Below are 22494 nucleotides of genomic sequence, written 5' to 3' on the forward strand. Positions count from 1 at the left end.
GACCAGGATTGAGCAAAGTTAAAAAAAAAAAGATCCTTCCATATTTTGGCTATTATGAAAGCCAACTCTTTAGTAGTTATAAAGTTTATTGTATTATTTTTGCCTTTATAGATAAAAATTAAGATGCCTGATCATCACATTATACCCATTTCCTGACAATGTCCATTCTAAAACAAAGCCCTACTTCCCTGAAATCTCTAAATCACCCGCTACAGTGCTCTAAAGGAGTCCTTTCTAGCTCCCTCTTCCTGAGACACTGTTCAGCTCCCTATGTTGAACCTTCTTCCCCCTTGCAGCCAGTCAGCACCAAGTATGCCCAGGTACACTCTTGGTGTTTTTTTGTTTAGGGACATAGACACCCACATTGGCACAGTGTCACTTCCACTGCATACTGTTGGTCAAGGCAAGTCACAAAGCCACTCAAATCTAAGAAAGTGGAGAAAGACTCTGTCTTTTGCTGGGAGAAACAGCATGTGCATGCAGAGAGGGAAGGGATTGATGGTGCCATCTTTGGAAACCATCTCCCACAGTACTGTAGAACATGCACTTAACATTTTCAGAAAGCAGTTGAATTTTATTTTACACTATGTGTGAGACACTTGCACTGGCCACTTGGTTAGGCTGTATTCAGTGCTGAGGCTACATTTAGGTAGTAAATGGATTTAGCTTCTCTTTACATCTTCAAAATATGATATTCTTTCGGTATTTTCATTTTTGTTTTTGAAAAGAGGGAGGCATGTTTGCTTTCTTCCGACATTACTGCACACCAGAAGCTTTGTTCTTCCCAGCTGCTGATGGCTGCTTCCTGCCGTGCTGTAGGTTCTCCTTGCCGGCCACCTCTGGAACTCTGAATGAGCACCTTTCCTGGTTGTGTTGCTCTTAGCACTATCATGCCCTGGAGGTGAAATGGGAGGACCAGTGGGGTTGTGCTTTTGTGGATCCCTTCAGCTCCCATGCACTGCTTCCTGCAAGGGCGTTCTTGCACTTCTTGCAGGGGGCTTTCACCATGGTGAGCTCTCCCAGTCACCTAGAGACTTCTGTGTAGAAAGGAAATCTGACAAAGCAGTGCCTGCCGGTTCAGTCCTCTGCATCCTGTCCCAGGGGAAGGTCCCTGTTCATCTCTCTGCCCTCCTCTCTCAATTGCAAAATTGCCACATTTGGCTAGCACCTTGGATGCCTCCCTTTGTCTTAACATGTACAGGAATGACATACGTGTATCTAACGAATCACCCTGAGGTTAACCATGGATATTCTTCGATTCCCCGTTTGTATATAAAATGGTGGATGTTACTTCCTTCTTTTTGCATTTCTGTATTAATTTTTCCACAATGACTATGAATTGCTTTTGTAATATGACAAAAAAATGGAAATCTAATCTTTATCACAAACAAAAGAAGGGGCTTTAAAGAGAGTACTCTAATGATTCAGATGTTTGAAAGGACTTTTCTCCTGAGTTTTACATTTTCTCATTACTCTCTCTTTAACCTTGCCAGTGAATGTTAAGAATGTCATATGGAACAAGACAGGGGGATTACCAATGTAAACACCTTGTAACTTTTTCAAAACTTTTAAGATATATGATTGGGGGCAGGTCCTAGTAAAGAAATGAGATGTTGCCCAACGTAGTAGAATATCTAATTCTGTTAGTGTGCAACTTGAGGGAGGAAAGACCTGAGTTTCTTGGCAGGCAGGAAATGCGTGGATTGTACTCTAGAGTCTCAGAAAATGGCATTGTAGGAGTTGTCTGTGGAAGCAAGATAGAGATGATGTCATCTTATAATAAGATCCATTAGGGACTTCACCTTGGACAGAGCTCTGTAATGACCCAATTCACACTGAATTTGACTTGATGCAAGACAAGTCCTGCTTCTAAGGTTGAATGCATCTAGCACCTAGTCATTGAACTTCAAGCTGATAAAATGAGAATACAGGAGAGATTAGTATACGTTCTTTAAGCATGATAAAGGGAACATGGTGGCTGCTTCCTCTCAAATACCTTGCTTTTTATATTCACTTCATCACTCATTAGGTTTTTCAGTCATAGTTAAAGAGGTTGAAGGAATCATGTGAAGGATAAGGGTGAAGATTCATAGCTTAGGAAAACACATAAGAACCTTCTCTATCCCTCATGCACTTTGCACTTCCTCATATGCTAGAAAATACTTATAGCAACAATAATAACAATAACCATTGACTGCGTACTTACTGAGTCCCAGATGTTATGTTATATCCCTGTGTCATTCAGCCCTTAAAACAGGCCAGTTCTATTGCTTCTTGTTTTATAGAAGAAGTAACTGATACTCAGAAAGGTTAAGTAATTTGCCTACGGCCACATAGCTAATACAAAGCCATTCTAGGATATTAAACACAGTATTAAAGTCTCCTTAGCTCAGTCCTGAGATATTTCCATTAACTTCAACATGAAATTTCCTCTCTTCTGATTATTAAATGTGGGTTTTGCTCTGAGCAAGTGTTTTTTTTTTTTTTTTTTACTGTTTTTCACTTTGATTTTACACTTGAGAGCCAATCTTGAGTGCAAATGTGGTAAAAAGATTACAGTGGAATCTGCCTATAATGTACTTGCATTTTTCCTCATCTGACACTTACATATTAAATATCTGGCCTAATGCAAACATATGCAGTGATTCCCACTTACAGTGTTTTATTGCTTATTGGATTTTCTCTTCTTGATCCTTGGGGGCAAAATTTTAAAGAGCATCCATGGCAATCCATTAATGGGACATAGTCACTTGAAGATGTGAAGGGCCATGTGAACATTCAGTATTGGCCTCACATTTTTTTTCTCCTAGAATTCTCTTCCATGAGTGATGCAATTTGAAACACATTCCCTCATAGTGAGGTTCCCAGGGAAGCTCAGTAGAGAGTAACAAAAATGATGAAATGTTTTAAAAATAAGACCCTTGAGGACAAGGTAAGAGAATTGAACATGTTCAGCCTTGGGTCAAGAAGGCTTAGGGGAGAAATAATTATAAATACATGTGCGAATATAGTAGACAAGGTGAAAGGCAATTATTTTCATTATAAAGGAGGGCAGAGGAAACAGGAAAGAGGTTAAATTATAGCAGGGAAAATTTAGTTTAAATTATGATATTAATACGTTCCAAGGTGCCTTACTGAAAATGCCATTTCCACCCATTATCACCAGGGCAATTGCCTGGGCTAATTGTTTACCCAATTTGAATCTCAATTTCCTCATTTATAAAAGGAGTGATAAAAAAAAAAAATAAAATAAAAAGTAAAGTAAAATAAAAAATAAAAAGTAAAAATCTTTTACTACTTTAGTAAAAGATTATAGTTTTTAAAAATTAGATGATAAATGGGTCTTTTCCCAGAAGCCAGGCAGTGAGATAATACTCCAGCTATATTCTTTTTTCCTTACAACAACCTTGTGAGGCTGGTTGTTTGATCACCTTGTTACAGAGGAGGAGACTGAGGCTCCTGGGACTAAATGTCTTGCCCCAGTTTCACTCTGTGTGTCGCCTGCGATGATTCAGTGCCTGGTTTTTAACTGATACGCAGTCTTCCTCCTGCCCCTACCCACTGCTTTGGGGGATACTTCTACTGTCCTCCTTTTCTCTTTGTGACTTAGGGCAAATCAGGGAATCGTTAAGCCTCCTATTTCCTTCCTTAAGTTGAGGATTATTAAGACCACAGCGAAAGCACTTGTTTCAGGGTATGAAAAAATAAAAGTTTGTTAAAAAAAAAAACAGTCTGTTGACTCCAATCCTAAGAATAATTTGAGAGGGGCTTGGCTGTTGGTTTGGGAGAGAGGATTATGGAGCAGGGTGTCAGTGTTCCTAGAGATAAGTAGGCTAGAACAGGAGGGGCTTGTTTCTAAGCTACCCTCTCCCTGCCCTGGGCACAGGGGAGTGAGTAGAATGCGTGGCCATTCGATTGGGCACGTAGACCTTGGTGGAAGCCCTACTAATTTTTAAGTTAAAAGCAACCAAGAGGGAAAAAAAAAAATCTTTGTGATTGTCTGGGTAATGTGAACAATATGAAGTCACAAACGTGGTTTGGACAAAAAAAAATTATCTTAGAAGAGAGAAAATAGGTTTTGTTTTTTTTCAATGGGTTGACAGTCTTTAGAAGGCCTTTCTGGACCAAATATATGTATGTACGTTTGTGTGTGTGTGTGTGTATACACAAATACGGTAGGCGAGGTGAAAGGCAATTATTTTAATTATAAAATAGGGCAGAGGACATAGGAAAGAGGTTAAATTATAGTAAGAAAAATTTGATATAAATTATGATATTAATATGTATCATGGTGCCTTACTGAAAATTCCATTTGCACCCATTATCACTAGAGTGATTACCTGGGCTAAGTGTTTACGCAATTTGCATTTCAATTATGTATATATATATAAATCATATACATAGGATTTTAAAATTTTCATCTATTTGGAAATAATCTATTATTATTATGGATTAATAATAATAATAGTGATAATAGTTAACATTTATTAAATACTTCTTAGGACCAGGCATTGTGGTAAGTGCCTCACATGAATTTGTTCATTTAATTCTCACAATATTCCCATAAGTAGAAGTAATTTATTATTACTCATTCCCCCACACTGAGTGGGGCAGTGATTTCCTCATGTGAGAAGTGTCTTTGATAGGGACAGTGAATCTGTAAGTATCACCAGTACCTAGTGAATAGAAACTGAGGATGCTTGATGTCTTCCATAGTATGAGATGGTTTTCTAAAAGGTGATGCTGGCCAGCTGGACATGACAGCAGAATCCCTCTTGAGAAACTTTTTAGCCTCATATATGCCCTCAAGTTTCTGAGAATACCTCAGTATACCTTCCATGTGATAAGAAGGCATTTCTTACATGATAGACCACTTGGACCCTTCCAATATGTGTTGGTTGCTATAAATACTGAAGGACCCAATTCACTAGTAGCAGGATCTATAATGATTGTACTTACTAAAATGCAGATTCAGTGAAAGGTGATTATTGAAGCTGAAGTGGCTTGGGTTTTATGCATAGAGGTCAATGGTTTTCAGACCTGACTAATCTTAAGAATCTCGTGGAAAGCTTTGAAAAACAGATTCCTGGGCATCAGTCCTGGAGGTTTTGATTCAATTCAATCCAATCTGAGATGGTCGGATGCTGCTGTTGTGATTCTGATGGTTAGCCAGTTTTGGAGCCACCAAACCAGTCCAATGTGTCCATTTACAAATCAGTGGTATTAATGACTGAGATGGCAGAGCTCAGCCTGCCACTCAGACCTTCTGTTTCTTTTTTTCCCAGTCCAGCACTCTGCTCACTGCACAATGCAACTTCTTGCTGTTCATAAGGAACAAAAAAAAAGAGAGAAAGTAAATAAAGAACATCCTGAATTTCCAAGTTAATGATCATGTGCTGTTTCCCCAGAATCCCTCACTGGGCATTTGCTGTGTTTTGATGGCAGGTCATAAGGTTTCAGGATAATCGTGGACACCTAAGATTGATCATGGCACGTGTGGAATTTACAATCACCCAGATAATTAGGAAAACTCATTAAGTAAAAGTGATAGCTTTGGTGCTTCATTTCTAGTTAAGGCTTGTGACTATCAGGGAATAAAATGGAAGGGAGAGAGAAATGGATATAACTGGGCTCTAAGCCTTGCAGCTGGGCAGCCAGGGAAAGAGGGTTTGCATAAACCCCAGTTAGGTTTGGAGGACCTATGAGTAGAGAAAAAGCCTGAAATCTGAAGTTCCCAACTCAGGTAGAGACTTGGGAGATGTTAGGGCCCAATCACAGAGATGGCTACACCAGATGTCCAGTTGGTGGTCCTGAGACAGCCTCACTCTTCCAGCCCCAGCCCCAGCTCTGGAATAGTCCTTGCACCAGAGAGCAGTGGATGAGAGGCAGAAGGCTCCAGCCTCACAGAGTGTCCCCTGGGCAGGATGTAAGAGCAGCAAGATCTTCCACTGCCAGAGAGGGAGGCAGGGAAAATGAGGGACAGCAGGACGCAAGGAGGCCCTGTGGTCAGGCGCAAGGGCCAGTGCTGTGCTGAGGGATGAAGGTGGAAAAGGGGGGACTAGTTGGGGGCAGGGACAGGTCTGACGCCAGCATAGGCTGGTAATGTGCGAGGTCCAGACAGCCTCTTCTGCTACAACACTATTCTCCCCCTGTATGAACCCCTAGATTTTAGACACAGCCATGGGGGAGAAGGGGAAAAGGAAGTGAGAAAGGAAGGCTGGACCACCAACTGAAAGAGATTACTTGTCAAAGCAACTAAGGTGATTTTTTAAAAAGTAACATTTATTATTATGATTATGATTATTATTAGTAGTAGTAAAGACAGGATTCTGAGTGAAGAAGCCTTGTCCTCCCATTGTGTTAGGCTTTTCTCCACCACAAGTCTTAACCCCATGGGCTCTTCTTCTGACTTTTGGGCCAGGAAAACAGACAGACAAGTTCTCCTGGAGCTAGAATCTGTCGCCAGCATTTTCTCTTCTGAGCGCTTCCACAGTACATCACTGCCTCTGACATCCCAATATCCTCCCTTCATGGGCTGCTATGGTTTAATCTCTGCAAGATTAGCCTTATTATTATCACTCAGGCTTATCTGGTGTGATCGCAGCATGCGGCAGCTCGCTGAAAGGTACGGGCTATCAGGAGATGCTTGTTGTAACAGCAGGAGGAGAGAGTAGGAACACGTACAGCTGAGCGGCTTAGCATTTGACTGATAGACACGTGAACAAAAGAATACCATGGTGGGATTTGCATGCTTCTGAGGAGTCTGATAACATAAAAAATGCTGTGCAGCCAGTTTCTCTAATTCCTTTAGGTTAGTTGATATCAATTTAATTCACTTATTGTTCAAGACTTTTGGAAGACTCACTATGTACCAGATTCTATTTCAGATGCAAAGAGCACAGGAATGCACTATGCAATCCATGTGTGCCAGGCACTAAGTTCTGATGGGAACCCAGGCCTACAGAGCTAGAAAAATTTATTTAAAAATTACTTAGTAGTCATTATGTGCCAGGCTCTGTGATAGGTATGCAGGGAGAAATCATGTAGTTTTTGGACTTAATGAGCTTGTATTGTTTCATTCAAGGTGACAGGTGTTTTAATAGAAGAATTGGCAAGACTCACCCAGTTCAGCAATCATTCCAGGACACTATGTCCTGTTTTCTTACATCCATCAGAAGAAGTTTCCAGAAACAGCTCTCTAGATTACCTCCAGATCATTATTTTTGGATTCTGAGTGGTATCTATTTCCCCTCAGTTTAACTATATAAGTCTCCAGCATGGGGACCGAATAATTTTCTTCCTCTGGCAGCTTTTAATTTCACTTTTAAATTGTGTTAATAATTGCTACCATTTATTAACACTTAACTGTTTGCCAGATTCTGAATGTGGCACTCTCCATATATTAATCCATATAAACCTCACAAAATACTGCTGAGGCAAGAATTGTTAATTTAAGAGTACCTGTCGAGAAAGTGATTCTTGGAGATGTTAATTTGCTCAAAATAACATAGCCAGGAAGCGATGAAACTTGAGTCAGGATGAAACTTGTTCTGTTTAACTCCATATACTCAGCTATGTTGACATTTATTGGTTTCTAACTTTGTGTCATTCCCTATTCCAAGAGTTCCTATACTTGTGACCTTTCTAGTCCTCATCACAATCCTTTGGGGTGGGGCCTATTTTATAGGTGGGGCAACTGAGACTCAGAGTGGGTGAGTAACTTGCCCAAGGATGTGAGGCAAGTAGCAAAATTGACTGGACTTTGTGACTTCAGAAGCACTCATGCCATAGTGTCTAATATCCATTTAACTAATTGTACCCAAGTGAAAGGAAAGAAACTAACATTTATAATTTTTTCCCTTAGTATCAGGAACTATAATATTTTTTTTCTCCAAGACAACTCTATTAAGTAGGTCTTACCCCATTTTACTGACAGAGCAGGATCTCTAGGCAGATGCATATTTTTACCCACTGTCATAGAGCGAGCTTGACATTTCAACTGGTCTATTTTTCCCACTATATCATCTTACTTCCAAAAGAAATAAAAATTCATGTACAAAAATCATTTAGTCCTTGTAGTTTCAATTCCTAGGGGACTTGCCAGGAAAAACACCCATGAATATGTTATAATTGTGTTTCTAAGCATCTTTTAATTCACATGTGTCAGTAGGTTGTAATGCTTCTAATTCTTGTTGGGTTTCATGCTGTGAGGCATGGAAACAGGTTGTTTCTTGTATGACTAGGACACATCCAAGTGCCCGTGGATTTAAAATGTCATATATGGGTTGATTATGAGCATAAAGAGATGGTGCAAGTGATTTTTACTAATTAAAGCTTTGTCATAACGTATAAAGAAAGAAAATAAGGAGCTACCTGATGTGATTTAATAGGTCATGAATAAAAGTGAAAGAAGAATTCAGATAAGGTAGTAAGAAAGGGTTAAAAGTGCTGAAAATGTCTGATGGGACTAAGAGATATAGGAAATAACGTAGGACTCAGGAGCCCCAGAACCTCCATGTGTGAGTGTGGCAAACAACTTTCCACACTACATCTGTAGGAGTCATTCTCCCAACTAAAAATTGATATATGAAGTCTAATATAATGTTCAGGGCCAGAATTCCTAGTTTCAGTGAAGGGGACCATGAGTAAATCTAGGAACCCAGAGAAATTTAGGAAACTTCCAAATCTTTTCTGAATCTTCCTAGATCCTACTTCAAAATTGTGCCTTGTGATCCAGACAAATTAAAGCCCAAAGTTGGCTTATTTCCTCTTTTTATTATTGTTGTTTTATAGAAAAATTCACCATTTAGTGGTATCAATCAAATGCATTGTTTTTATTTGTTGCTCCTTTTTGTCTATCAGATTCAGGAACCCGCTGATGTAGCGTGTGTGTGTGTGTGTGTGTGTGTGTGTGAGTGTGTGTGTGTGTGGTCAGGGAGACTCTATGTTATTGCCACAGTAAATATTACAGTGTGAAACTCCGGGAGACCATTTCCTGTAGTGATAGCTGTTTGAGAGTGTACTAAGGCCTGGTTATCATGAATTCCTGCTTTGTGTATGTTATTGTAAAATGAACATTGTAATAATCCTTTGTCTTAATGGGTCTGGAATTGGCCTTAGGGGATGTGGGCTGAGCCCACAGGAATCCAGTTTGTCAGGAGGCCATCTTGAGTCTTCATGCTGTGCTTTACCCGAGCAAAAGGAGTCCCTGACGTGACTCTCTGTGCTTCAGAGAGTCCTTTTCTGGCCCTTTCCCAGAGGGCAGGGAGATGTGTTTATGTCAGAACCCAGAGGGCAGGGAGATGTGTTTATGCAGAATCCATACTCATTCCTTCTAGAACATCCTTCAGCTATGCAGTACCCAGACTTCCCTTCCCAACTAGCCTGACCCCACTGCCAGGGTCTCTCTTCCTAGAAGCCCTTCTCCAGAGGGGATGTTACTTTGCAGGAGGGAATTCTGAGGCCCCTGAGGTGGCCGAGGGGAGGCTTTAGTAGAGATGCAGGAAAAGTTTAGATGTTGGATGGGTGTGCACACATGAACACATGTGCCTCCCACAAGGATCTAGAAGTAGAGACAGAGGTGAAGCTGACTCTGAGCTGGAAACCAGCCTAACTTTCTCCACCCTCCACTATGTCCCTGTGTAAAATTCCAAAGAGTCTGAGTTTGACAAATTTGAACTGGCCTTGCAGATCACTGTGAAGGCACACCTGTTTTACACAACAGCTTCTAGCTCAGTTTACAATATCTAACAGTTTAGAAATATAATGTATGAGCCTTCATTTGTACTCATGCCACAGTTCCTGTGAATAGTAGGGCTGGAACTGTCATGGCCTGGCTGCTGGTGGGGTGGTGGTGTAGGATGCTTGGAGAATTTGGTCTAGTTGGAGAGGATCAGATGCCCCCAAAGATAATTTACTTGTTTTCTGAAAATGACAGTATCAGGCAGAAGTGAAACAGATTCCAGCTCTCTTTTGAGGGGATCCTTTTACTTTTCCTGACCTCTTGGGCTCTCTGAATTTCTTGGAGATATATTCTGATTGGGCAAAAACTAGATATAGTGGAAAGTATATCTGGAGTCAGACCAATAAAGCAAAATTCAGCCCGACCAGTTATTAGCCTCAACTTCCCTACTTAAAATGGAAATAATCATATTTGCTGCTGGGATTATTTTTAGGATAAGATAAATTAAAGACTTGCATATTAATAAAGTTCAATAAATGTTCAACCAATGGCCCCTTTCTTCTCTTTCTGCTTTGCTTTAAAAAACCCACACTTTTCTGTGTTTTATTTCCTTGAATACTTACCAAAAGCCTTGTTAAGCATTTAATAGAATTCTTGCTAGTGACATAGTATGAACTCTCTAAGGAATAGTTTTAAAAAGGAACCCCTATAAATAGTGTGCTTTAAGGCCACAGAACTACTTTAGGGCTGAGGGGCCTCTAAACTCCTACCTGCTGAGTGACCAGCTCCTATACCCAAACGATTAACTGTCTTGCTATGAAGTCTCATTGTCTGGTGTTGCCTTTGACAGATCAACATTGGCTTCATCTCAGTTATTGGATTTTGATTTATTTCTAGAATCACCTAGACTGAGTTCAACGGCAGAGCAGTACAATGGAATGATGGACTGTCATATGGACTTCATTTTCTTGAAATGTCACATGTTCTAATATCCCAATTTTTCTGGGCAGATAATAGCATGATGTTTAGTTTTATGTGGCAACTTGATTAGGTTCTAGTACCCGGGTATTTAATTAAACATTAGGCATTGCTGGGAATGTATTTTGTAGGTATGGTTAACACCAAAGTGATTTCAAGTAAAGGAGAATATCTTTGATAATCAGGGTGGGCTTTATCCAGTCAGTTGGAAGGTCTTAAGATAATCATGTAAAATTACATATACTCACATATATAAACTGTGTGTGTGTGTGTGTGTGTGTGTCTGTGTGTGTATTTGGTTTTGTTTCTCTGGTAGAACCCTGACTGTTACAGATTTTGGTACTAAAACTAGAGAAACAGAATCTTAAGGATTAGTTCTCCAACCTGATTAGCTTTAAATGTATTAATGACCCTATTTACAGTGGTACAAAGAGCACTGATAGTCTAAAACATGATGTAACATAGAGATACATGAAATTCTGTCATTGGATACCCCTAATCACATGCACATAAAAGGCAAGGTTCTGAGTAACCAAGAATTTAACACCTTCGAGTGTTTGAGGCAAATCTAAGAGTATGATAGGAATGATTGGTTTGTTCCTGGCTGGGCTAGGAAAAGTTGGGAAACAAAAGGATGCCCTAAAGAATTTGAAATTCCCAGCTCCAGCTCTGAATAAATGACCTAAAACCTCTCAAGTCTCCTCTAAACAAATCTGTCTCAGTTCGTTCAGGCTTCTATCACAAAATGCCACAAATTGGTGTTTTATAAGCAACAGAAATTTATTTCTTACAGTTCTGGAGGATGCAAAGCCATGATCAAGGCAACAGTAGAAGTGGTGTCTAGGGAGGGCCCTCTTCTTTGTCCACCCCGTGTCCTCACTTGGTACAAGTGGAGAGAGTGGTCTCTGGGGCTTGTTTGATAAGAGCACTAATTCCATTCATGAGGGCACTGCCGCACAACTTACCATCTCCCAAAGGACTCACTTTCTAACACCATCACATTAGGGACTAACGTTTCAACATAAGCATTGGGACAGGTATGCATAAACATTCATTCTATAGCAGAAACCCTTATTGCTTATAGTCATGGGGCTGAAATTTCTGAAAGCCAAAGCCTGAGTCTTATCCTAGGAGTAGTTGCACTACACTAAAAATTAAATTCCCAACTTTCCCAAGTTTCTTCTATTTAAAGTGGTAGCACTTATTGTAGGAGGGGATGGAATTCTGAAAATTATAACAAGGATGTATAGAAAGATCCCAGTGAACTAGAATATACTGAATCCCTTAATTTTGCCAGGTCTTCTTGGCCAGCAGAAGTAGCCCTTCCAACCTATCTGAGGAATCTGTAACGACATCTGTCTGAGCAGGAGTCTGTAGTGACCTCCCGTGATGTTGTTTCCTGGCAAGATATGACTAATTATCCCCAGAGCACACATTTCACTCCTCTTTGCTTTGAAAATTATGAGTAGACCCAAGTCCCAGAGATTGAGGTTCAAGGTGTAACCCATGAAGAAGTGTACCACACACCAAAGAGCTGCATAATTTTTAAAATTTATGTAGACAAAAATCTGTGTGGGAGTGGCCATTAAGGGTGGGGGATAACGGTAAGGAATGCAAAGCTGGTCTAATTCAAATTTATTAATTGGGCTCATTAAATAGAGATTCTGGATTCAATTTTTCAGCTTGAGAATTTAGAAAGGGCTCTAAGAGTTTCTCATTGGCTAAAATAGGGACTGAAAGGTTGCCTACACCAAAGGTGGTTGAAATGCTGGACTCCTTGGTCTTCTGTAGAGGAAGGTATTTAAAGGCTCAGGGAGATTGGAATGTTAGAGTAGATTTATCACATAAGACCAACTCATCCACTCCAGGAGGGTCTAGAGGACATACCTTATATATACCATGACTGTGAAGAATGAACTTGTGAGGGCAGCCCCCAGTGCTCTGTACTCACTCTTCTATGTAGGTTAGTAATTACAATGGGAAATCCAATTATCAAAGCAGCAATCAGAATACTCTGACTCATAGATTCCTATGGTGTTGGCTGGTTCATCCTTAGAAAAGGAATAGATGGGCATTCTACACAATTCTTACTTGAACTGGGTTAAGTGGTTCAAGGTCAGGGAAACAGATGTCTAACTAACTTGAATTACTCAAATAGAGTGTTAGGGAGTAAATTATGTCCCCTCCACATTCATATGTTGAAGCCCTAGTCCCCCAATGTGACTGTATTTGAAGTTGGGCCCTATAAAGAGGTAATTAAAGTTAAATGGGCTCTTCAGGGTGGGGCCCTTGTTCAATATAACTGGCATCCTTATTAGAAGAGGAAAACACATCATGGACAGGTAGGCACATAAAAGAGGCCATATATAGACACAGAGAGAAGAAGGTGAACAGCTAAAAACCAAGGAGAGTGTCTCAGGAGAAACTAACGTGCCAACACCTTGATGTTGGACTTCTAGCCTTTAGAACTATGAGAAAATAAATTTCTGTCATTCAAGCCATCAGTGTGTGTGTTTTCTTTTTCTTTTTTTTTTTTATACCGCGTTTTACTATGTCGCCCTCAGTAGAGTGCTTTGTCATCACAGCTCACAGCAACCTCAAACTCTTGTGCTTAGGTGATTCTCTTGCCTCAGCCTCCTAAGTAGCTGGGACTACAGACACCTGCGACAACACCCAGCTGTTTTTTGGTTGTAGTTGTCATTGTTGTTTGTCAAGCCTGGGCTGGGTTTGAACCCACCAGCTCCTGTGTATGTGGCTGTTGAAGCTATAGGCACTAAGCCAGCTCTGTGGTATTATATATGGAAGTTCTAGCAAACTAAGAAAGTCATGGCTCCTCAATTTCCAGTCTTGAGCCAGTTTATGGATCCAGAACCCTTTTGATGAAGGGGAGGTTGGGCCCCCTTGAGAGAAGATTCTGTTAAAGTGCCAAAGTTTTATACTATTAATCTTTCTCTCAGCCTTTCTCACAGGACCCACAGCCTTTTACTAAGGTGACTGCGCATTGTGGAAAAGGAATAGTGAGACTTTGGGGAGATTATTGCATACTGGCTCTGGACTGACACTAATTCCAGAAGACTCAAACATCACTCCAGTCTACCAGTCAGAGTAGGGGCTTATGACTATTAAGTGATCAGTGACATTTTAGCTCAGTGGGTCCCTGACCCCATCTGTGGTTATTTCTTCAGTTCTGGCATGCATAGTTAGAATGGACATACTCATAAAATGGCAGAATTCATACATTGGTTCCCTGGCCTATGGAGAGAGGGCATGATGGTGATAAAGTTCAAGTGCAAACTATTAGAACTGTCTCTACCTAGGAAAATAGTGAACCCCCAAAATACTGCATTCCTGGAGGGATTTCAGAGATTAATGTCATCATCAAGGACCTGACAAGGGCAGGCATGGTAATTCTTATCACATCCCCATTCAATTCTCCTATTTGGCTTGTGCAGAAGACAGGTGGATCTTGGAGAATGGCAGTGGGTTATTGTAAACTTAACCAGATGGCGAATTCAATTGCAGCTGCTATTCCAGATGCAATTTCATTGCTTGAGCAAATCAGCATTTCCTCTGGTACCTGATAGCAACTATTGAGCTGGCTGGTGAATGCCTTTCCCCCCCCTTAATACCTGTTAGTAAAAGCCACTAGAAGCAATTTGATTACAGCTGGCAAGGCCAGCAATACACCTTTACTCTCCTACCTCCAGAATGTATCAATTTCCCATCCCCAAGTTGTGAGATAGTACATCATCTGCTACATTGATAATATCATGCTGATTAGACAGTGAAGGTAGTTAGGATTTTGGACGAAAGCCATGCCATCTTCTGCAGATACCTACTATTTTTTTGATAAACAGCTTTTGGCTTGCTTCTGGGCCTTAGTAGAGACAGAACACTTAACCATGGACCACCAAGTTTCCATGTGACCTTAGCTATGAATTATGAACTTGCTGTTGTTGACCCAACTAAGCCAAGGTGGATGTGTACAGTGCCATTCCATTCTCAAATAGAAGTGGAATAGATAAGACTAAAGTTGAGCAATTCCTGAAGGCATGTAATAATTACATGAAAAAGTGGTCCAGATGATCACAGTCCCTGCCATATAACTTTTTATCTCCAAACCTGTACCTCTGGCTTTGTGGGGTGTTCTCTGTGTCCAGTTGGATTAAAGAAGAGAAAACTTAGTCTTGATTTACACGTGATTCTACATGCTATAGTAGATACTTGCAATGGCACCATCATTTATGGGGACACCACTAAAGGACAGTGGTGAAGAGAAATCCTCTCAGTGGTTGCTTGTTTTACTTGGGAAGGGAAATAACCAGATGTATGAGTCTATGCTGATTCTCTGGCTATGGCCATTACTTTGGCTGGATGGTCTGAAGCTTGGGTGGAACATTATTAAAAATCGGTAACAAGGAAGTATGGGAAAGAGGTATGTGGATAAACCACTCTGAATAGACAAAACCCAGAAAGATAATTTGTGTCCCATGTGAATGTTCACTAAGGTAATCATAGCAGAGGAGGATAATGATAAATGAAAGTGTGTCAAACGGTCTGTGAAGTTATTGAATGATGCCCCATGATCATATCAATGTACACAGCTATGATTTAAAAAAAAAAAAAAAGACTATAGTATATGGATACCAGTCAGTTTCTTCCCCCAGCCATTTTGTCATTGCCCAGTGAGCTAATGGACAAAGTGGGCCAGGTGGCAGGGATGGAGGTTATTCATAGGCTCAGCAACATGAACTTCCAGTTGCCAAAGCTGACCTGATTATAGCTATTGCTCAGTGTCCTTTTTGCTAATGTCTAACACTGAGTCTCTGATATGGCACCGTTTCAAGATCATCCACCAACTACTCAGTGGCCAGTTAATTACTGTGGACCATCTCCATCATAAAAGGGACAGTACTTTGTTTTTACTGAAACGGACATTTACTCTGGTTGTGGATTTGCATTCCTAACATGCAATGCTTCTGCCAAAACTATCATTTGTGGACTTACAGAACGTCTTTCCTGTCCTAATGGTATTCCATAGAGGATTGCTTCTGATCAAGGGACTTAGCTCATAGTAAATATATGCATAAGTGTGGCAATATTCCTCTGCTCATGGAATTCATAAGCTTTACTCTGCTCCCCATCATCCTGAAGCATCTGGCCTTTTGAAGACTCAGTTACGATTCAGGCCGGGGTAATAACTTTCAGCTCTGGAGTGGTGTCACTTGCATGCTGTATATGTTCTAAATCAGCAATAATATAGGACTCTGTTTCTTCCATAGCCAGGATTCATGAATCCAGAAAACAAGGAGTGCAAATGCTCATGGCATTATATACTATTGCTCCTAAATGATTCCCTAGCAAAACATTTGCTTTATGTCCCCAGGACCTTACCCTCTGTTGTTCTAGAGAAGTGTTTTTCAACCTTTCTTGTCTCACAGCACACTTGAACCCACAGTTAAACTTCCATGGCACACTTCAATTATGTTGATAATTTATGCAAATGTATTCATGATCTATGCGTATTTGACTTAATATGAAAAATTATGTTGATCCAAAAAAAGTATAAAAAAAGAATATACTTATTGTGCTTTGAAGTTCTTTTGAAAATAATAATCTTTAAAAACTTTTGCTGTGTACTTAAGATCCTCTCATGGCACACCAGAAAATCACTGTTCTAGAGTTATTAGCTCTACAGGGAGGAATGCTTTGTCCACCTGGAGATGCAGCAACAGTTCTGTTGCACTGGAGCTTAAGACTGCTCTGTGGACACTTTGGGCTCCTCATACCTGTGAATCTATAGGCAAAGAAGGGAGTTCCTGTGCTGCTGGGGTGATGGATCCTGACTACCAAGGGGACTTGGGGCTGCTACCCCACAATGGAGGCAAGGAAGAGCATGTCTGGAATACAAGGGATCCCTCATGAAGTCCCTCACCACTACCAAGACCTGTGGTTAAAGTCAATGGAAAAATTACAGGTTATTTCAGGTAGGACCATTGATGGCACAGACCCTTAATAGATGAAGGTTTGGGTTACTCCAGCAGTCAAAAAACAAAACAGAATGAAGCAAAACATGACCACCTGAGGTGCTTTCTGAGAGCAAAGGGAATATGGAATGGGTAGGGGAAGAAAGTGGTTATAAATAATAGCCATGACCACTCGACCAGTTGAAGAAACAAGGACCGTAATTGTTTTAGTATTTCTTCCTAATTTTTACAAGCATAATTGTATGTGACAAATTGATGAAAATTGATGAAGGGGAACAAGGTGAGAACTAGACTAAGGGCCCCAGAATTCTGTGAGGAAGCAGACTTAGCTAAAATAATGAGAATAATCAGCCATCATCTCTTCATTTGCTTCATAATAATCACTGTTGCCTCTGTTTGCCTCTTTACCCTGGAGTAGTTTTTGAGAGAACTTTTAGGTCCTGTGTTCCAGTGAAGGACACACCCAGACCAAGGAATGACTCAACTAGTCTTAGACCTTCTGCTTAAGGTTCTTCGTTCCAGTAACTGACCCATGTAGACAGCGGCCTGTACCAAAGAACTGGTGGTTCCACCCTGAAACCAGCCAATCAGCAGACCCTGATTGCTTAATCTTTTGCCTACCAAACTATCTTTATAAACCCCATGTCCTCAATTCATGGGGAGATGGATTTGGGAACTTTGTCCCATCTCCCTGATTAGTGCTATGTTGAATACACTCTTTCTCTGCTGTTAACCCTGCTGTCCTTGGACATTTGCTTTCTCTTGGGCAGATGATCCTGGCTGGTTGGCAACATGTGTGGATATTTTTGGATATATATATAAAATATTTTTGTTTTCTTCCCTCTCTTATCCCTTTATCAGTTAATTTCAGATATATTAGCAGTAGTTAGGTTTATATCACAGTATGTAAGTTGCAAGATATCAAGGAGGAGTGTGTTTATAGCACAGTATATAAGTTGCAAGATATTAAGGAGGCATGTGAACCACACCCAAGTACTTTGTATCCTCTTCTGGGGAAAGAGTTTATGTATTTTCAGTTGTACACAGAATAGTTGTAACCTTCTAAGTGAAAGTATGACTTTAATATTTTCTTTATTCCTATCATAGTTTATTAAGTATGGTTTAAGGATATAGGTATGGGGACCAATTTGACAAGGAGTAGACTGTGATGGTTAATTTTATGTGTCAATTTGCCTAGGCTATAGTACTCAGATATTCATTTAAACACTAATATTGGTATTGCTGTGAAGGCATTTTCTAGATATGGTTATTATCTATATTCAGTTAATTTTAAATAGAAAGATCATTCTTAATAATCTCTGTAGATTGGATGGTAGGCTCATCTACTCACTTGAAAGGCTTTAAACGACAAAACTGAATTTTTTCTAAGGAAGAAGAAATTCCACCTCTGGATGGCAAAGTCAGGTTCCATTGGATAGTTTCTAGCTTGCTGGTTTATCCTAGAAATTTCAGTCTTGTCAGCCCTACAATTGAGACCTCATGTAGTGAGAATAAGATGGAGTCACTCAGGTTATGGCTGAGATGACACAGCAGCTAGTCAGGTTGGTTTAGGTCCTTCATGACCTTACCCTCAGTTCTCCCATTCTTGCTGTTTTATAAATTCAGCTTTAACCTAAAAGTATATATCTTGAGTAGTTTCGGGCAATTGATTTAGGAGATTAAATTTTGAATTGGAATGATGTTTTGGGTCATGGATTATGCTGATTATTTTTTATTATGGGTCATGGGTTATGCTGATTATTTTTTATTATGGGTCATGGGTTATGCCAATTATTGTTGTTTAAGATAAGGGTTAACATAATTTTTGCTTTGAACTTTCATGTATAAAACTGTGGTTTTGGAAATGGAAGAACAGGGCAGTTTTGGAGAGGCTACTGTCACTGTTCTCCATAATTACTGGCCTTCTGACAGAGTTTGGTGGATCTATTCCCATCTCTGCATATTGGCTAACAGTGACAGGTGGCCAGACCCTCTTCCTCTGGTAACACTATCATGTAAGCCAAGTCCTTGAAATATATACAAATGCTCAGATATATATACATACAATATACTTCATATATACCTATATACATCTGTATATTGTATATATAAAGTAGAACCTCTATTAAGTTGACCACTTAAAGGACTGTAACAACCTGGTCATATATGGAGGTGGTTAACCTAAGCAACTAGGCCTATTGTACTGATACAGGCAGGTGATCCATGTCCTGTGAAAATTAGGTCAACTTAAGAAGGTGGTCAACTATGGAGGTTCTTATATACATATACATACACACACATACACATACACACATATATATTTGTGAGAATAACTCACAGACTCAGGGAAATGCTATGCTTTCCTATCATAGTTTATTGTTTTACTATTTTTATTTTTTGAGACAGAGTTTCACTTTGTCGCCCTGGGTAGAGTGCTGTGGCATCATAGTACATAGCAACCTTCAGTCTCTTGGTCTCAAGTGATCCTTTTGCCTCAGCCTCCTGAGTAGCTGGGACTATAGGCACCAGCCACAATGCCAGGCTGTTTTTAAAGATGGGGTCTTGCTCTTGCTCAGGCTGGTCTTGAACTCCTGAGCTCAAGCAATCCACCTGCCTCATCCTCCCAGAGTGCTATGAATACAGGTGTGAGCCACTGTGCCTGGCCTTTATCACAGTTTATTACAATGGAACAAATGGACGGCCAGATGAAGAGGTACATGGGACAAATCTGAAAGGGTCCTAAGCACAGGAGTTCCTTCCTCTCAAGGAGTTGAGGTGCACCACCCTCTTGGCAGGTGGATGTGTTCACCAACTTGAAAGCTCTCAAAACCTCTTGTTCAAGAGTTTTTATAATCTAATCTCCAGCTTCCCTCCCCACCCTGGAGACCTGAGCATTCCTATCTCTAATTCTGCGTTGGTCTTTCTCATGACCAGCTCCCACCTTGAGACATCTTATTAGCATAGAGTCAGGTGTGTTCCAAAGGGGTTCACTATAAATAACAAAAAGACACTTCTATTCCTCAGGAAATTCCAAGAGTTTTGGGATCTCTCTGCCGGGAACCTGAGACCAAGGCCAAGCAAATATTTTTGTTATACCACAGGGCTGTCCCTGTATTTTTTGCTTCCAGCCTCACCAGGGGGAAGATCCTTCTCATTTCTGAGTCTGATTGTCCAGCTTCTCCCTGACTTGTTAACAGCAGCAGCTTCCCTCTGCCAATGTCTTTCCAAAGAAATCCTCCTTTGATTAAGTTAGCTGGTGTTGGCTTTTATTGCTTACCATTAGGGCCCTGGCTGACAAATGTGTCAAGAACTGATATAAAAGAACCAGTAGAAGGGGACATACAGTCTTGTTTGCATATTTCATCAAGTTGGGTGAATTTTTAGTTGTGCATGTGGGCGTAAAATTCCAGTTTACTTCTTTAATGAACTCAACCATGGCCCTCCTCCTAATTTAGCCGTACATTATTGTAGCTAAATGTTGGTTGCTATGAAAAGACCTTGTTTTGACCTCATAAGTACACAACATTCAAAATCTTCTGGAGGAAAACAAAACACATGGCCCAAATTGAGAAAGAAATTCAGTGTGCAGGGATTTGGGGGGTGGCTGTACCCTTACCTTCATCTCTTGTACATTTGACCACTATTTAACATGATCAGGCAGATATTTTAAATGGACACATTCTAAGTTAAAAATTACTCTCCTTCTTTGGGTGTGGTTTGTGGCTTGCTGCAGCTGGGAGATACAATAGGTTATGTGATTAATGAGCTATTTTATTGGGATGCAAATAATGTACAATGTCATAAGATCCATATGTTGTATATTACAGAGGCATAAAACATACTTTGGCACAAGATGTAAAATTTAAAGCGTGTCTCTTGAAAATATATATCATACTGAACAAAAAGCATGTGGGTATTTCTGGTATTTATGAAACTGATGAATGCCATGCCAAATTTATTTAGTTTTAGTGCTATTTCTGATCGTGTGTGTGTGTATTTTGTATTCATCAGAAGTACCTTTATGCTTTAATTCCTAGTCAGTCTGTTTAGAATAGTTGAAAAGAACCAAACAGCTGGTTCTGATAATACACAATAGCTATAACCTGCATGGTTTGGGGACTAAAATGCGAGATGCTGGAAAGAAAATGTAATTATCATAAAAGCGGTAATGGGAGGTTAGAGATTGGTTGTCCCTGTATCACCAGAGACGAGAAGCATGAGAATGCTATGTAATTGGATAAAAATTTCAGAGCAGCATAACCTTTGGCAGTACAGAGACAAACTGTGCAGTGGTGTGAATTGAGATGGGACACCATACTTTGATCAGTATGTGTGATTTCACATCCGAGGAAAGCACTTGTGAGGCCAGGCCAGGACGCCCACCCATCTTCTCACAACCTTCACATGAGTAACTGCTTTTCATTCCTCAGCTTCTGCTCAAATATCATTTCTCAAACAACCTTTCCCTCATCACCGCCATCCACCCCCCACCTCCAAGTCATTCTCAATCATCACATTACCTTGTTTTATTGTCTTTATGGAATTTTTCACTGCCTGAAATTATCTTGTTTCCCTATTGGTTTACTTATTTATTGAACATTACACATGAGAAAATAGACTTCATATCAGATTTGCTTATAGCTGTAAACTCAGATCAGTGCCTGGAACACATTAAGAACTCAATAAATAGATACTGAATGTTGAATTTGAAAAGTGGGGAAATAGTGGTTCTTCTTCCCTGCAAAAGATTCTGTGATGCTTAACTGAGATAATCTTTATAAACATGACATGAAAATGTAGGGCATAGAGTTAAGTGTTTGGAAACTGTTAGCCAGTGTTACGCTGTATGATGTATTTTACTTATAATAGTGATAATGATGATGTTACGCTTGCCATAAAGGAATTTTAATTTAAGTGACTTGACTTAGTTATGTTGATCTATAACTTCACTTTAAAAAATCTTGAAAATACATAGTTTCATGCACCAATTAATTAATTGCACAGATTATTAAAATAGTTTGTTTGCTATGAAAATAGAAATATGCTCACTATATGAAAATTATGACTTCATCAAGACCTGAGATGCCATAACATAGACTCAGCAATAAAATTCTATGGGAAACAATGAAACCTTAGTTGAGTCTGAAAGCCCTTTGGGATTAAGTGGTGTCTCCTGATTATTACCAGGAACATAAATAATCTCTAAGCTTTATGTAAATGCTTTCTTAGAAATTTCTGGCTCAATGGAATTGTTCATATATCTTCCCACTGGACAGCATTTCATTTAACATTTTTAATAAAGCTATTCTTTAAGAAAAGGGTATATCATATTTCTTTTATTTACAAACCACAGCATACTTAGGCTTTATTCTTACGTTTCCTACAGAGAGAGTGATGAGATTTATTTTTCCTCCTGATTTAAGTCTCACTCTTTAAGTAAAGCTGTGAATTTATTGCTATTCCTTTTTTCCTTGATAGGATTTTCTACCAAGGTCTGTCTCACCTAAAAGAACACTGAGGCCCAGGGCAGGCAGTCCCAGCTGGTCAGGAGTTGTTCCACTGTGAAAAATCCCCTCTCTGGTTCATTCTGGGCCAGAGCTCCCATGGACAGGTATTGATTTTCCCATAGTAAAATTCTGATGGCTTTCTCAAAGGGGTTAATTTTTTTTCCAGATAAATAGCTATTCTGTTAACATCAGAAGAGTTGTGAAATCAAAGTAAAAAAGGTTTCATACAGATGTCAAAAAGCATATCTCTATCAATGTGGGCCTCACATTCAAAGCAAAAGGAACATAATGAAAGGAAAATTGTGTTTTATATAAGTGATCCTGTTTCAATATAACACAC

This window comes from Nycticebus coucang, chromosome 9 (genome assembly GCF_027406575.1).
Source record: "Nycticebus coucang isolate mNycCou1 chromosome 9, mNycCou1.pri, whole genome shotgun sequence".
In the NCBI taxonomy this organism is placed as follows: Eukaryota; Metazoa; Chordata; class Mammalia; order Primates; family Lorisidae; genus Nycticebus; species Nycticebus coucang.